Source organism: Eleutherodactylus coqui, chromosome 9 (genome assembly GCF_035609145.1).
Source record: "Eleutherodactylus coqui strain aEleCoq1 chromosome 9, aEleCoq1.hap1, whole genome shotgun sequence".
Taxonomy (NCBI): Eukaryota; Metazoa; Chordata; class Amphibia; order Anura; family Eleutherodactylidae; genus Eleutherodactylus; species Eleutherodactylus coqui.
The window spans coordinates 155,703,431-155,721,283 of NC_089845.1; positions in this window are offsets into that span (position 1 = coordinate 155,703,431).

Here is a 17,853-nt window from a genome sequence, read left to right on the forward strand (position 1 = left end):
CCAACCAGCCATGACGTCAGACTGAATGGAGCAATGGCTGAGCTCAGCTATCTCCGGCACTCCATTGACAAGGAATGGAGTTGCACTGAAGATGCTCAACCGCTGCTCCATTCAATCTCCTCCTCACTGCGGAGGGTGCAGTAAGCCTGCAGTAAGGAGGAGGAGACAAATGGGACCCCTATTTTTTGGATAGGTGAGGGTCTCAGCAGTGAGAACCCCAACCATCAGACTTTTAGCACCTAAAATATGGATAGATGATTAAAGTGTTTTCTAGTACAACCCCTTTAATTTCACCCCCTCACCCCCTCTTTCAAGTCAGTGATGCCCTAGCTGATTGACTACTGCCTGAAAGTTTACCCCTACTGTGCTGTTCACCGCTGCTGATCTCCCCTCCGCCATCCAATGGAAGACAACTGGCAGACAAGCAAGGACTGGACAAGGATTAATCTATCCTTAGATGACAGCAGGGTTGGAGAACTGTCAGCCAGCAGCACTTAGAAACCAGCTGGATAAGTGAGTCATGTACCCTGGTACTGGAAGTGAGGCAGCTCTAGTCCAACTCTACCCTATGTCACGTGCTTCCCCTGCAGACTCCAGAGGATCCGTTTGACTGGCACTTGTACCTCTGATAAATGGAGCAGAAGATCAACTGGCACTCCACCAATTGGTGAAGCAGCGTTGGCTCAGTCCTGAAAATAGGAATGGGGACAGAAGAAGAATTTAACAGCATCTCCGTAATACTTGAACAGTTCTCAGCTCCCCCACCTCCCAGTCCACAGGATGACAAGGAGCTGCTCCCGAGAAGTTGAAAAAAAAACTAACTCCCCAGTAGCTTTTGGGGCTGCCAGTCCAGAAATGGAAGCTCTAGACCAGTGGTGGTGAACCTATGGCACTCGTGACAGAGGCAGCACGCAGGGCCCTCCCTGCTGGCACGCGTTACCGTTGGCCGCTCACCACATTAGTGAATGCCTGCAGGGGCCGCGGCACCCCTGCTGGCATTCACTCATAAGCTCGCTGCCATCAGCGCTGCTATCTGCACTTATCCCGACACACACTGTGACGTCAGTATGCAGCCGGGATCCTCCTCCCCCGTCCCCCGACGTCTCCTACTTGGTTCCGCGAGAACAGGGGGAGGAGGCATCCGGCAGCACACTGACGTCAGTGTGCACCAGCAATCAGTCAGAAGAGGAGCGGCGCTTCCACGAGAAGGAGGGGTAAGTATGGGGGGTGGCATTATTACTGTCGGGGGCTGTCACTATTATTACTGCTGGGGGGCCATTATTACTGCTGGGGGCTGTCACTATTATTATTGCTGCGGGGCCGCTGGGAGGGTGGGGGTGTCACTATTATTACTGCTAGGGGACCACTGGAGGGGCATTATTATTGTTGGGGGACCACTGGGGGGCATTATTACTGTTGGGGGACCACTGGGGGTTGAATTATGACTGTTGGGGGGTCGCATTATTACTGCTGGGGGACCACTGGGGGGGGGGGGGATTATTACTGCTGGGAGACCGCTGAGGGAGGGGCATTATTACTGCTGGGGGACCGCTGGGGGCTGCATTATTACTGCTGGAGGCTGTCACTATTATTACTGCTGGGGGCTGTCACTATTATTATTGCTGCGGGGCCGCTGGGAGGGTGGGGGTGTCACTATTATTACTGCTAGGGGACCACTGGAGGGGCATTATTATTGTTGGGGGACCACTGGGGGGCATTATTACTGTTGGGGGACCACTGGGGGTGGAATTATGACTGCTGGGGGGTCGCATTATTACTGCTGGGGGACCACTGGGGGGGGGATTATTACTGCTGGGAGACCGCTGAGGGAGGGGCATTATTACTGCTGGGGGACCGCTGGGGGCTGCATTATTACTGCTGGAGGCTGTCACTATTATTACTGCTGGGGGCTGTCACTATTATTACTGCTGGGGGGGCAACTGGGGGGGGTGGGGGTGTCACTATTATTACTGCTGAGGGGGTGTCACTATTATTACTGCTGGGGGCTGCTGGGGGGGGGGGTGTCACTATTATTAATGCTGGGGGCTGCTGGGGGGGTGTCACTATTATTATTGCTGGGGGCCACTGGGGGGTGTCACTATTATTACTGCTGGGGGGTGTCACTATTATTACTGCTGGAGGGGCACTGGGGGTGTCACTATTATTACTGCTGGGGGGCCGCTGGGGGTGTCACTAATATTACTGCTGGGGTGTGTCACTATTATTATTGCTGGGGGCCACTGGGGGGGGTCACTATTATACTGGGGGCCTCTGTGAGATGTCACTATTATTGCTGGGGTGTCGCTTTTACCGCTGGGGTATGTTTACATGTGGTGGAAATGGTCCGGGCTGTTTCAAAATAGACAGGGTGCAGATTTTGACTGCTTTTTGGATGCGGAAATGCTGCAGAATTTTCCACAGACATTTCCGCTGAGGACATTCTGCAGTATTTCTGCATCCAAAAAGCAGTTAAAATTTGCACCGTCTATTTTGAAACAGCCCTGTCCTTTTTAGAATGACCGGGGTAAAATCATACATCGTGATAAGCCCCGCCCCCTGACTTGTTGGCACTTTGTGATAGATAAGTGGGTTTTGGGTTGCAGTTTGGGCACTTGGTCTCTAAAAGGTTCGCCATCACTGCTCTAGATGCTTGACCTCCCGTGCTTAATGGTAAATATGGCCCTGATTACAGCCTCCAGTCTTCTTGGGTATGATGCCACGAGGTTTGCACACCTGAATTTGGGAATTTTCTGCAATTTTTCAATGTACATCCTCTCTAGGTCTGTCCGGTTGAATGGGACCGTCTGTGGACAGCCCTTTTTAGGGCTGTTCAATTGGATTCAAGTCTGGGCTCTGACTGGGCCACTCAGGACATTTGCAGAGTTGGCCCTAAGCACCTCCTGTGATGTCTTGCCTGTGTGCTTAGGGTCATTGTCTTGTTGGAAGGTGAACCTTCTGCCCAGTCTGAGCTCCCTTGCACTCTGGATCAGGTTTTCATTATCTCTGTACTTTGCTCCATCCAGCTTTCCATCAACTCCTCCCCAGCATGATGCTCCACCACCAGGCTTCCCTGTAGGGATAGTGTTGGGCAGGTGATGAGCGGCACCTGGTTTCCTCAAGACAGAATGCTTAGAATTGATGCCAAAAAAATTCCAACTTGGTTTCATCAGAGCAGAGAATCTTGTTTCTCGCAGTCTGAGGGTCCTTTAGATGCTTTGTGGTAACTTCAGGGGGCTTTCATGTGTATTTTACTGAGGAGGCTTTTTTCTGGCCGCTCTACCATAAAGCCCAGATTGGTGGAGGCTGCCGACTTTCTGGAAGTTTCCCCCATCTGCAGGATCTTTGGAGCTCAGCCAGAGTTACCGTTGGGTTCTTGGTCACCTCTTTTATCAAGGTCCTTCTCCCTCAATCTATCTATCTGTCTGATCATATCTATCTATCTATCTATCTATCTATCTATCTATCTATCTATCTATCTATCTATCTATCTATCTATCTATCTATCTATCTATCTATCTCATATCTATCTATCTATCTATCTCATATCTATCGATCTATCTATCTATCTATCTATCTATCTATCTATCTATCTATCTATCTATCTATCTATCTATTTCTTCTTGTGGATGATTCCTCAGATGATTGTGCAGCGCTGCATACATTGTAATGTACACTGACCCAGCGCTGATCAGGAGGAGATGACAACAACCTGAGAATACCTGATCACCATCATTATCATCCATTGTATCCATACAATCCTTCTGCTTTTTTGTGCAGGGTGAGGTCCTTCATCCAATTCTTCAAATGTTTTCAGTAAGATCGGGTTCTCACAGCCGTCTTTGCGTTGCGCGTATTTTGAGCGCTCAATTCTGTTGCACTAAGAAATATGCAGCATGGTCTATTTTTTCATATTTGCGCAACACAAGAGCCCATTGAAATCAATGGTCTTGCTAAAATATATGTTAGAAACACAGGAAATCAGTATATTCATGGCGCATTTATGCACAAAGTCAATGCGAGTTGTGCGTATATATCTCTGCGCACAAACATGCGGCGTACACAAATACACGCGGGAGAAGGCGAAATATGCTTATGCCCTTATGAAAGAGCCCTAATGGAAAACTTTGAGTGTCTCTCTGAATCCGGCTTCACACGCACAGAGAATATAACCCATTGATTTCAGTGGGTTCATACACATTTCCGTATTTTTCACGCGCATTTCGGCTGCACAAAAAAAAAAAATAGAACATGTTCTATTTGTCTGCATATTTGTACATCAAAGATCCTCATAGAAGTCAATAGAGATGCACAAATGTGTGCGCAATAAGAACGGAGATACGTGCAGCACCGTGTAATTCTGCCAAAAAAGAACATAACTGGAACTAATTAGACAAATTAATCATTTAAATCCATGCATCTTTGTGTCCCGTGTACAAAAGAACAGTCATAAAAAGCATAAAAAGTACAGTAAAATATGGCAATTTGCGTGCAAAAAAGCAACGTTCAGCCCGCAAACACATTGCTCTGAGGCGCGTACAATAGCGAATCCGCTCATGTGAAGATGACCTAATTGAATAAAACAATGAAGAGTGTTGCTCATTTGGGTGCGACTACAACCCAGATTATTTTGATGAGTCAGCATCATCCTGTCTGATGTGAAACTAATAATGAGATTATTATACATAATTAGTTTACTATTACGGATTAATGAGAACATTGGGCTAAATATCATTAAATGAAGTAGGTACAAATGTATCACTTCTCAGCAGAGAGCAGTAGATATGTACAATGTATCAGTCTGGGGTCCAGGCTGTATAGCTCATAGAGCATTGTCTGTACCTCATAAAATTGTATCTACTTCTCAGCTGAGAGCAGAATTAGCTGTATACAATGAATCATTCTGGAGTCGGGGCTGCTTAGCTCCTAGAGCATTGTCTACACTGGATACAATTGTATCTACTTCTCAGCTTAGAGCAGGAGTAGGTACACAATGTATCAGTCTGGGGTCTGGGCTGTTTAGCTCACAGAGCATTGTCTACTCTGGATACAATTGTATCCCTTTCTCAGCTAAGAGCAGGGCTAGCTGTGTACAATGAACCAGTGTGCAGTCCAGGCTGATGAGCTCACAGAGCATTATCTGCATTGGATACAATTGTATTTGCTTCTCAGCTGAGAGCAGGACTAGCTGTATAGAAATACAATGTATCAGTCTGGGATCTGGGCTGCTTTGCTCACAGAGCATTGTCTACACTGGATAAACTCTTATCTGCTTCTCAGCTGTGAGCAGTACCAGCTACGTACAATGCATCAGTCTGGAGTCTGGGCTGTTTAGCTCACAGAGCATTGTCTGTACAGAATACAACTGTATCTGCTTCTCAGCTGTGAGCAAGACTAGTCATGTACAATGTACCAGTCTGGAGTCCGGGCTGCTTAGCTCACAGATCATTGTCTGCATTGGATACAACTGTATCTGCTTCTCAGCTGTGAGAAAGACTGGCTATGTACAATGTATGAGTCTGGGGTCCGGGCTACTTAGCTCACAGAGCATTGTCTGTACAGGATACAATTGTATCTGCTACTCAGCTGAGAACAGTACCAGCTATGTACAATGTATTAATATATATGTCTGCTGCCTCTGATTCTAATCCTCAGTGCTCTCATTCACTAACGGCAAACAGAGATCTTAAAATGGTGAAGAACTGAAACCTAAGTAAAGTATATTAGAAAGCTGGAGAACTTTTTCCAGTTTCCCAAGAAAAAAAAATGTTGTTTCAGTGAATGAGTTAGAATAAAAAAAAAATAAGCCAAAGCTCAGACGTTCTCCTCTGCAGGAGCCCCAGTCCTCCCTGCTCCGGGCCCGAAGGAGCTGCAGCAGTCATGTGCCATTCATGGCAGTACCACCACTGCAACCAGGGACTGGCAGAGTGGTCACATGTACAATGGCCCTTGCAGCTTGTTCTGGGATCAGCGTTCCTGTGCCGGACCGGAGGGAGGGAACATCTGAGTGACTGCAGCTTATTTTATCCCATTCCCTTGTCATGCTAATCTCTGAAAACATCTTCAAAGAGAATAGCATCCCATTTTATGATATTAAGCCACCATCATGACACTATAGTTCTCACTAACTGCACTAGACATACATAGTAACATAGTATGTAGGGGCGAGAAAACACATACCTCCATCTAGTTCATGTTTTTGCCCAAATGGCTGGTGTGTTGTGTAGGACAAAAATGCAATTTTATTGTAGTCTGACATGCAAATTGCCCCTCTAGAGTCACCTGGGAGGTCGTAAAGCTTCCCAAGTCACAGAGTCATGGCTATAACCACGCCAAGTTTTGGTTGATTGACGGCTCGCAGTCTGTGTGACATCAGCACCAGCAGAGCCGAAATCCCAGGCGCGTTCCATCCATCTCAGTGCAATGGAGACACAAAGTTGTGTGGGATCCAGCGTGTACAAGGTGCTCGGAGCGCACACATGCAGGAAGCTGAACGGAGCACGTGCGGCATTTTAGTGCTACTAGTGCTGATGCCACCCATCCCAGGAGCTGACAATCAACCAGGACTGGGGATGGCTACACCAGTGACTTGAGAAGTCTTTGCGACCTTTCACATGTGACGGAATAGTCCATACGACGCACCACAAGCCGCCGTAAATTCCACACCCAAATCTGCAGGCTACCTGCGTGTTGTGATGCAGAATTGAAAATGGCTTAAAACCTGCCTGCAATTCTGCATCAATCTGCAGCTAGACCTGTGGATTTTGGTGTGGCATTCCGCAGCTGCGGATTTGGTTGCATCTTGCAGTGTAATTCTGTCCTATGTAAAAAGTCCCCTTGGGACCACCCAGAGTGACATTTTGTATGTTGTAGAATAAAAGCATATTTTTGTGCTACACAATCCACCAGCAATTCAGACAAAAACGTGCCAAATGCAGTTAGCAAAGCTACAGCGTCAGGATGGGGTTTCATATAGAAACAAGTGATGACAGGTTCCCTTTAAAGGGCTTTCTCAAAGGAGTCCATAGCCTTTAATGCAAACATTATATGCAGGTTTATGCTTAACAGGGGTGTTCCAGGAAGCAGACAGCTCCGTACATTGTGCAGTGACCTGGATTGGTATTGCAGGATGAGTCCCATTCAATTCAATATAATTCAGTCTACAGTACCAATCTGGGCTACTGCACAATGTATGGAGCCACCATTGGAGTGGATATTGATGCAGTTTCTGATGCGGATTCACAGCATATTTGAAGGGGGAAATCTGCTGTGCATATGCATCAAAATGCATAGAGCAAAAGAGCAAAAGATAGCACATACGCTGCCGATTCCGGTGGCCACTTTTACGCGGGGCTGGAAAAGATAGCTCTTGTTCTATCTTTTGGCTGTGATCAGCCGGCAACTCCTATAGAAGCCTATGGGAGCTGCCGACAAGGGGAAGAAAGGGGAAGAACTTTAGCAGCGGCTAGCGATAAAGTCCCTTCCCCTCTCTTTGCCGGCAGCTCCCATAGGCTTCTATGGGAGTTTCTATTGCCATGATCAGCTGGCAATGGGGAGGGAAAGGGAGGGAGGGGAAGAGGGTTTAGCATCGCTAAAGTATCTTCCCCCCGGCCGACGGGATTCCGTGCTCCGGCGTAGATACGCCACACCCAGCTGTGTGAATGGGGGCGGACGAAAGTCACAACACCCATGTGAATAAAGCCTAAAGGTAAATTACTTACTTGGGGTCCTTTTAGATGAGCAGATTACACTGGTCTACAAAAAACAGGATTTCTTTGTCACAAATGAAGCAATATGTTGTCTTAATGTAACTTTTTGGGGTGATTTAAAATATACTTTTCATTGTTTTCTATCATGCAAGGTGACTGAGTGACACCCACCTAAATTTTAGGAAAATGTTTATTTTAATACATAGGCCAACATGAAAAAATCTATTTATTTTCTTAAAATGAAGTGACGGAGGATTTTCTGCGATATTTTGCTTGTGGTCCGTCCCTCTTCAGTGTCCAGCAGTAATCAGCAAGCATTCTGGGACTCCATTTGCCTTGGTACCGCTTCTCCATGCTTGCGATATCTTGATGAAACCTCTCACCATGCTCATCGCTAACTGCACCAAGATTGTCCGGAAAGAAATCCAGATGTGAATGGAGGGAATGGATCTTGAGAGACGTGTGACATCCCAGTGCTTTGTAGGAAAGCAAGAGTTCATTAACCAAGAAGTTCTTGAAAATATTTCTTAAAGAATTCCAAGCTGCTGCTTCAACTTCATTTAAGCGATCTTCAAAATTCCCATCCTGCAGCAATTCTCGGATCTGGGTTCCAACGCAAATGCCTTCTTTAATTTTCGTATCGCTTATGCTAGGAAGTATCTGCTTTAAATAGGCAAATCCAGCAGCATTTCCATCCATTGCCTTGACAAAGTCCTTCATGAATCCCAGTTTAATATGTAATGGTGGTAAGTAAATATTTTCAGACTCGACCAGTGGAGGGTGTGCAATATCTGTAGGTCCTGGAGGAAGGGTTTCGCGGTTTGGCCAGTTCTTTTTGACGTAATGCCTTTCCCTGTCTCTACTATCCCACTCACACAGAAAGCTGTAAACCAAGAGAGCAATGACTTATAAGTAGAGATGAGCGAGTATACTCGCTAAGGCACATTACTCGAGCGAGTAGTGCCTTAGCCAAATCTCCCTGCTCGTCCCTAAAGATTTGGGGGCCGGCGCAGGTGACAGGTGAGTTGCGTTGGAGAGCGGGGGGGGGGGGGGGGGGGAGAGAAAGATCTTCCCTCCATTCCTCCCCGCTCTCCCCTGCCGCTCCTCGCCCCCCGCCGGCCCCCGAATCTTTAGATACTCGGCTAAGGCATTCACTTTCACTTGTTTGAGCGATTTGTTGAATGATAGTCATTCTGTCTAAAAGCACCTTTGGCACTTTCACGCCTTTCGGACACATCGGGTGACAAAAGAATGCCATTGTTGCCAATCAAAGGCAGCATCCTATGAAAAGTCGATATAGACTACTAGAGGATACGAAAGGCCAATGCTATGAGGGCTCTGACCCTTCTGAAGAATCAGTGCTAAGCCTCCAGGGCCATCCGCCCGTATGTTGAGCATTGTAAAAGAGTAATTGTCATTTATATAAGAGGTTCTCTATCATTACATGATATTAATGTGCAATTATCATGACTCGCCATCACACCCTGCACTGCCCAGTTATATATGGCAGAGGAGGCACCGGGGTGTGAATACATCTGCACTCCCTATGGAAATCTTTACATTGGGAAATGGGCAGAAATCAAGATAAACCAGAAAAGGAAAAATAGAACATTTTAATCCGGGCAGCTTTCAGCCATGTGACCCCTGACACAACCAGACTATATAAATCAGTGCGGCATCACTTATAGCACAGAGAAGAAGAGCTCAGCAGTGCTGGCAGTTAGACATATTGCTCTCTTGCACTTAGCTAGTTCTACTTGTAAAGGGCTAATTAGTCTGGAACATAACACCTAGATAGCACAACAAGGACCTGCAATCACAGACTGGGGTTTTATTTCTAACCCCTTAATATCTAATGGTATTATTTGGCCATAAAGGGGTTGACCACCTTATACAATCCCATCATATTAGATGTGTCCCCCAGTAATCAACGTATCCAAGGTTGTCCTCGTGATAGGACCACCAGTGATCAGCAGTAACCTGTGGAGGAAGCTGGCAGTAAGTGTTCAATTTACCTGCAGCGCTCCCACAGGTGAAATTAAGTATTACATAGTGAAATAAATAGGCTCTATGTGTAATGCAAGGACATGCAGATGGCTGTGTTAAGAGCAGACAAGGGGAGAGAAAGGAGAAACGTCCTGTGATGATCAGAGGTTATATGTAGCAAGGTATAGAGATGTTAGATCACAGGTGAATGGAGGGGACAGGTTGTACACAGATTACATGTAGAGAGGTATTGGGATATTAGGTCAGCGATTTATTGAAACGACAGGTAGTATATAGGAGATTATATGTGGGGATATGGGGCAATTAGGTCAGAGAAGCATGGAGGATGTACTGTAGGTTGCATATAGATTACATGTGGAGTGCATCAAGATATTAGGTCAGAGATGTATGGGGGGGACAGGTAGTATATAGATTGCATGTGGGGGTATCAGGATATTAGGTCAGAGATGTATGGAGGGGACAAGTTGTATATAGATTACATGTGGGGTGTATCAAGATATTTGGTCAGAGATGTATGGAGGGGACAGGTAGTATATAGATTACATGTGGGGGTATCAGGATGTTAGGTCAGAGATGTATGGGGGGGGGACAGGTTGTATATAGATTACGTGTGGGGGGTATCAGGATATTAGGTCAGGGATGTATGGGGGGACAGGTTGTATATAGATTACATGTGGGGGTATCAGTATATTAGGTCAGAGACGTATGGAGGGGACAGGTCGTATATAGATTACATGTGGGGGTATCAGGGTATTAGGTCAGAGACATATGGAGGGACAGGTTGTATATAGATTACATGTGGGGTGTATCAGGATATTAGGTCAGAGATGTATGGAGGGGACAGATTGTATATAGATTGCATGTGGGTGAGGTACCAGGATATTAGATCAGAGATGTATGGGGGGGACAGGTTGTATGTAGATTACATGTGGGTGTATCAGTATATTAGGTCAGAGACGTATGGAGGGACAGGTTGTATGTAGATTACATGTGGGTGTATCAGTATATTAGGTCAGAGACGTATGGAGGGGACAGGTTGTATATAGATTACATGTGGGGGTATCAGGGTATTAGGTCAGAGACATATGGAGGGACAGGTCGTATATAGATTACATGTGGGGGTATCAGGGTATTAGGTCAGAGATGTATGGAGGGACAGGTTGTATATAGATTACATGTGGGGGTATCAGGGTTTTAGGTCAGAGACATATGGAGGGACAGGTTGTATATAGATTACATGTGGGGGGATCAGGGTATTAGGTCAGAGATGTATGGAGAGCACAGGTAGTATATAGATTACATGTGGGGGGATCAGGATATTCGGTCAGAGATGTATGGAGGGACAGGTAGTATATAGATTACATGTGGGGGTATTAGGATATTCGGTCAGAGATGTATGGAGGGACAGGTTGTATATAGATTACATGTGGGGTGTATCAGGATATTAGGTCAGAGATGTATGGAGGGACAGGTAGTATATAGATTACATGTGGGGGGATCAGGATATTCAGTCAGAGATGTATGGAGGGACAGGTAGTATATAGATTACATGTGGGGGTATCAGGATATTCGGTCAGAGATGTATGGAGGGACAGGTTGTATATAGATTACATGTGCGGGTATCAGGGTATTAGGTCAGAGATGTATGGAGGGTATGGGTTATATATTATAGCTACTGCATACTAACTTTTGTCTCATTAACTTCTCTGCCTCTTATGTAAAATGTAGTTAAGGCTGCATTCCCACGAACGTATATCAGCTCGGTTTTCACACCGAGCCGATATACGTTGTCCTCGTGTGCAGGGGGGAAGCATGGAAGAGCCAGGAGCAGGAACAGAGCTCCCGCCCCCTCTCTGCCTCCTCTCCACCCCTCTGCACTATTTGCAATGGGGAGAGGCGAGGCGGGGGCGGGGCTAAGTTCCGAGAATTAGCCCCGCCCCTGTTCCGCCTCTCCCCATTGCAAATAGTGCAGAGGGGCGGAGAGGAGGCAGAGAGGGGGCGGGAGCTCTGTTCCTGCTCCTGGCTCTTCCATCCTCCCCCCCGCCTGCAGAGAGAGACAACGTATATCGGCTCGGCGTGAAAACCGAGCCGATATACGTTCGTGTGAATGCAGCCTGAGGGCGCGGTCACACAAGCGTAGGCGTATTTACGTTCGCACGTGCGCAGCGTTTAATCGCCGGAAAGAAGCGTATTTTTGTTTGTTCCTACTTTTCAAACGGTCTTTTCGGCCAGCGAATACTCGCCGGCACGTATTTCAGTCACGTTTGTCCGTTTTTTTTTCGGGTTGCGGTTTTTACGCGCCGAAAAATCGCCTGTGTGAACGAATACATTGCAAACCAATGCCTCAGATGGTCACGTTTATACGGTTGGGCGCAAAAACGCGCCGTTTATGCGCTCGTGTGACCGCACCCTGACTAAGATGTTTTCTTTTAAAAAATACTACTATTGGCAGGATGTATCTGACTCACACTTTTATTATTGGATACCGAGACAGCCCAAGGTACATTCCAACACCCCTGCTTCTTCTAAAAGTGAAAGTAGATTTTCTCTTCCTTGTTCTTTGTTTGAAGTCTTAACCAATAGTTATGACATTGTGAATAAGGTAGCCCACTTGGTAAAAAGCTGTGGGAATATCTTTGCATAAGGACCCTGAGCTTTGGATATCCCCCAGTGCCTGTGCGCACAAAATAAAATGAGCCACTTCCTGAAGAGAGATCCTGGTGTGTCCTGTCTAATCTCGTAAAAAAGTCTTATATAGATTACATGTGGAAGGTGTGGGGATATTAGATACGAGATGTATGGAGAGACAGGTTGTATATACATTACATGTGAGGGTATCACCATATTAGGTCAGATATGTATGGAGGGACAGGTTGTATATACATTACATGTGGGGGTATCACCATATTAGGTCAGATATGTATGGAGGGACAGGTTGTATATACATTACATGTGGGGGTATCACCATATTAGGTCAGATATGTATGGAGGGACAGGTTGTATATACATTACATGTGGGGGGTATCACCATATTAGGTCAGATATGTATGGAGGGACAGGTTGTATATATATTACATGTGGGGGTATCAGGGTATTAGGTCAGAGATGTATGGAGGGACAGGTTGTATATACATTACATGTGGGGGTATCACCATATTAGGTCAGATATGTATGGAGGGACAGGTTGCATATTGATTACATGTCAGGGGTATCAGGATATTAGGTAAGAGTTTTATGGAGTGGCCAGGTTGTATAAAGGAAATTACGGTACTGTTGTACCTTGATGCCACCGGAAGCTAGGGGTTTGACAGGGCTTGCATGGAGGAACACCCCTGTCATGCCCCTAGCTTCCGATTGGCAGAATTCTCAATGCTCCTAGCAGCAGCATCTGCATTGAATTTTGCATGGCCTGGAGGGTTAGGGCTCATTTTTGTGTTAGGCTTACTGTTAGATTTGCGGTTACCACTAGGGGCACCAGGGTCCGGTTGGTGCGGGGTGCTCGTCCAGGTGCTGGGGGGGCCCGGCCTGGCAGTTCTGTCCGGGGTTCCCCCACTCTGGTGGTTGGTCGTGGCGGTCGGCGGCACTCGGGCTGGTGCGCGCCACCGTCAGGAGGCGGCTTTATGATCCCCTGCAGGTGTCATGCAACTTCGCCCCGGCCCTCTGGGCAGGGAGTTCTGTATATAGACCTGGCTGGCCCAGACACTGGTGCCAGTGTTTGGTTTTGACCTAGTCTGCCTGCACCTGCAATATATCTGACCTAACTTTGTGTTTATGACCTCAGCTGTGCTTTTGACTCTGACTCTGTTTTTCCCTCCTGTATTGCGCACGTGTTTTCCCGGTTTGACCTTGCTACTTGTTCTTGACTACTCTCTGGTTTGTTTGTTGTTGTGCCCTGTCAGTTACTCGGTGCTCACCTACGGTCTCCCTGTCCCTCTTTTCCTGGGGTCCCTGTCATTAGAGCAGCGCAGGGACCATCGCCCCATTTGTCACCCTGGGGCTTAGCCCAGAGGGGCAAGTAGGTAGGGTCATGGGAGAGGGCAGGCGTAGGGATCCCCTGACCATCTGTCCCTGCCAGTCCCTAACAGAAACATGGGCCATGTTGCTGCTGGGCTCCCATTTCGTCCACCCTGCTTGACCCCAGATATGCAGGCTGTAGCTGCCCTGGCCAATCAAGTGCAAGTCTTGATGGGTATGGTGCAAGACCTGTCCACCCAGCTCCAGAAACATTAGCAGACCGCTACCAGCACTGCAGTCACAACTGCTGTAGCCCAGGTATCGGGGGCTGAACCAAAGATTTCTCTATCTGACGTTTTTTCTGGTGACCGGGAAGCCTGCAGGTTGTACTTTGAATTACGTTCCTACTTGTCGGCTTCTGAATACCAGAGGGTGGGCATTGTTATCTTACGTTTGAGGGGCGACCCTCAAAGTTGGCCACCTCCCGACTCGCATTCTCGCCAATCGGTAGATGCCTTTTTTATGGCCCTTCAGCAGATTTATGACGAGCCAGATAGGGTGGGGTACACCGTGAGTAAGCTATTGAGTCTGCGACAGGGCAGACGTTCCGCTGAAGAATTCTGTTCCCAGTTTCGTCAGTTTTGTGTGGAATCTAGATGGAATGACGGCACTCTGAAAGACTTGTTTTTAACTGGTTTGTCTGAGTCCATAAAAGATTTCTTGTTGTCGCACCCAGAACCCAAGATGTTAGAGCAGGCCATGACTATTGCGGTAAAGGCCGACCGTCATCTTAGGGCCCGACGCAAGACACAGACCGAACTGCCCGTGAACTGGTCCGAGAATCCGTCCAGGACCTCAGCTACCCACGAAGTTGAGTCAATGGAAGTGGGCTCTATGTCTTCACGGGAACGCAAGGAATTCAGGCTCAGGAACCAGTTATGCCTGTATTGCGGAGGTCCAGGTCATCGGGTGGCTAACTGCCTCAAGAAACAGCCGCCGGGGGGGACTTCATTCTGAGGTGTGTTCTTTTCTGGTGATGGAGAGTCTATCAGTTGATTTAGTCCTTGGGTTACCCTGGCTCCGGCTTCACAATCCCCTGATTGATTGGTACGCCTCTGAACTAGTACAGTGGGGGCAAGGTTGGAGTGAGCATTTGGTCTCTGTCCAGGTGCATTCCACTGAGTGTAAGGTAAAGTGGTTACCTCTGTATATTGAAGATTTTTCTGACGTGTTTTCAAAAAAACTTTCCGAGACGTTACCTCCACACAGTGAATGGGATTGCAAGATTGATCTCATTCCTGGGAGCAAGATCCCCAAGGGGGCAATATATAATGTAACAGTCCCTGAATGCGAGGCAATGAAAGAGTATATTATGGAAAGTCTCACCAAGGGACATATACGACCCTCTGAATCACCCACAGGGGCAGGATTATTTTTTGTGGAGAAGAAGGATGGTGGCCTTTGGCCCTGTGTTGATTATAGAGCCTTGAACAGGATAACCGTCAAGAATCAGTACTCTTTGCCCTTGATTCCTGACCTCCTCAACCAGGTTGCAGAAGCCCGTTGGTTCTCCAAGCTCGATCTTCGGGGAGCCTATAATCTCATCCATATCAGAGAGGGAGACGAATGGAAAACGGCGTTTAATACTCCTTTGGGGCATTTTCAATGTCTAGTCATGCCATTCGAGTTATGTAACGCGCCAGCTATTTTTCAAGGTTTTATCCATGACATTCATTTTCCAAAATCATTTTCCATGACATTCTGGGCACGTTCATGGTTGTATATTTGGATGACATTTTGATATTTTCTTCTGATTGGGAGAGCCATGTCAAGCATTTGTGGATAGTGCTTTCCCGCCTTCGAGCCCATCATTTGTTTGCTAAGTTTGAGAAATGGCTTTTCGGGGTACAGGAGATTGCTTTTCTTGGATATGTCATTTCTCCATCAGCCATCCGAATGGACTCGGACAAGGTCAAGGCCATCACCGAATGGGTGTGACCTTCCAACTTAAAGGTGTTACAACGCTTTTTGGGGTTCGCAAACTTTTACTGGAAATTTATTAAGAACTTTTTGGTGGTTGCCAAGCCTTTGACTGATCTGACCAAGAAGAGGGCAAAGGTTGATTCCTGGTCGCAGGAGGCTGTGAAGGCCTTTACACTTCTCAAGAGGGCTTTTTCCACAGCACCGGTTTTGGCCCAGCCGGATCTAGATCACCCATTCATCATTAAAGTGGATGCCTCTGAGCATGGTGTGGGGGCAGTCTTCTCACAGGAATCTCCTGGCCATCCTGGTCTCCAGCCCTGTGCGTTCTTTTCCAGGAAGTTTAATCATCCAGAACGCAAGTATGATATTGGCAACAGGAAATTATTGGCCATAAAATGGGCTTCTGATGAATGGAGACATGTCTTAGAGGGCGCTCGTCATACTATTACGGTCCTCACGGACTATAAGAATTTGGTTTATCTAGAGTCCGCCAAGTGCTTGAACGCTCATCAGGCAAGATGGGCATTGTTTTTTTCGCGCTTCAATTTCGTAGTCACATATGTGCCTGGGTCGAAGAATGTCAAAGCTGATTCTTTGTCACGTAGTTTCGGGGTACCTGAGGTAGGGGAGCCTCAGCCGGAGAGTATTCTGGGCCCAGGCGTGGTGGTAGCCGCTTTACGCCCGACACCTCTGCCTTAATCCTGGCAGCTCAGCAGTCCATTCCTGAGGGTCTCCCTGAGGGGAGGTTATTTGTTCCCCGTGCCTTACGCCTCCTCATATTGAAGGAGGTTCATTCGTTGGTCTTAGCAGGTCATCCAGGAGTCCGAGGCACCCTGGAGCTGTGTGGTCATTTGTATTGGTGGCCACAAATGTCTCGGGACGTCAGGGAATTTGTCAAGTCTTGCCTTATTTGTGCCCGAGGGAAGAGTGTACGGAGAGGACCAGAAGGTCTGCTTCATCCTCTTCTCGCACCAGAGAGGCCACAGACCCATCTGTTGATGGATTTTATTACCGTCTTGCCCGCATCCCAGTGGTACTCTCTCATTTTGGTGGTCATCAACAGATTCTCCAAGATGGCGGATTTTACTGCTCTCAAGAAGCTTCCGTCTGCTCCTGAGTTAGCCACGATATTTATCAAGGAGGTTGTGCGCCTACATGGGGTCCCCAAGGATATTGTTTCCGACTGAGGAGTCCAATTTGTTGCCCGGTTTTGGAGGGCTTTTTGTAAGAGTTTCAGTATCGGGTTGTCGTTTTCTTCTGCTTTCCACCCGGAGTCAAATGGGCAGATGGAACATATGTACGTTAGTGATTGTCAGAGTCGCTTGGTCAATTATTTAGCGTTGGCTGAATTTGCCATCAATAACCTGTTACGTGTGCTGCTGGGATCTGTAGTTCTAAGCTTCCAAGCAGCACAGCCTTCACAGGGTTAATTGATTGAGCTGGCTGGGTGTGGTACCTCCTGCTAGCCAATCTCCTGGATCTGTACTCACATATAAACACAGCTCTTGGTCAGTCTCTGTATGGTGTTCAGGGTGAGCTGTCATGAATGCTTGTCTGTTGAAGTTTGCTGTGTGACCTGCTATCTGTGTTTTATTGCAGCTTGCTGTGTGATCTGTGCCTTGCGGTTCATGTCTGTTTGTACATTTATTTTGTGTCAGTTTGGTCTGCTGAGTTTGTTTGCTATGTCTGCGCTAGGTTGGCCCCTAGGGCCCTCTATAGAGTAGATGTGTCTTGCTAGTGTAGGGACTGCAAGATACAAGGGGCCTTGCCGGGGCTTGCAACTTAAGTTCATTGGCCAATGTACAAACTAACACTTTGCATTTATATTCAGCTTATCATTAGAGATGAGCGAGCACCAAAATGCTCGGGTTCTCATTACTCGGGACGAAATTATCGCGATGCTCGAGGGTTCGTTTCGAATAACAAACCCCATTGAAGTCAATGGGCGACCCGACCATTTTTGTATATCGCCGATGCTCGCTAAGGTTTTCATTTGTGAAAATCTGGGCAATTCAAGAAAGTGATGGGAACGACACAGCAACGGATAGGGCAGGCGAGGGGCTACATGTTGGGTTGCATCACAAGTTACCAGGTCCCACCATTAAGCCACAATAGCGGCAAGAGTGGGCCCCCCCTCCAACAATTTTTACACACTGCCTATTTTTGCCTTTTGCACACTGCCTATTTTCTATTAATATGTCTT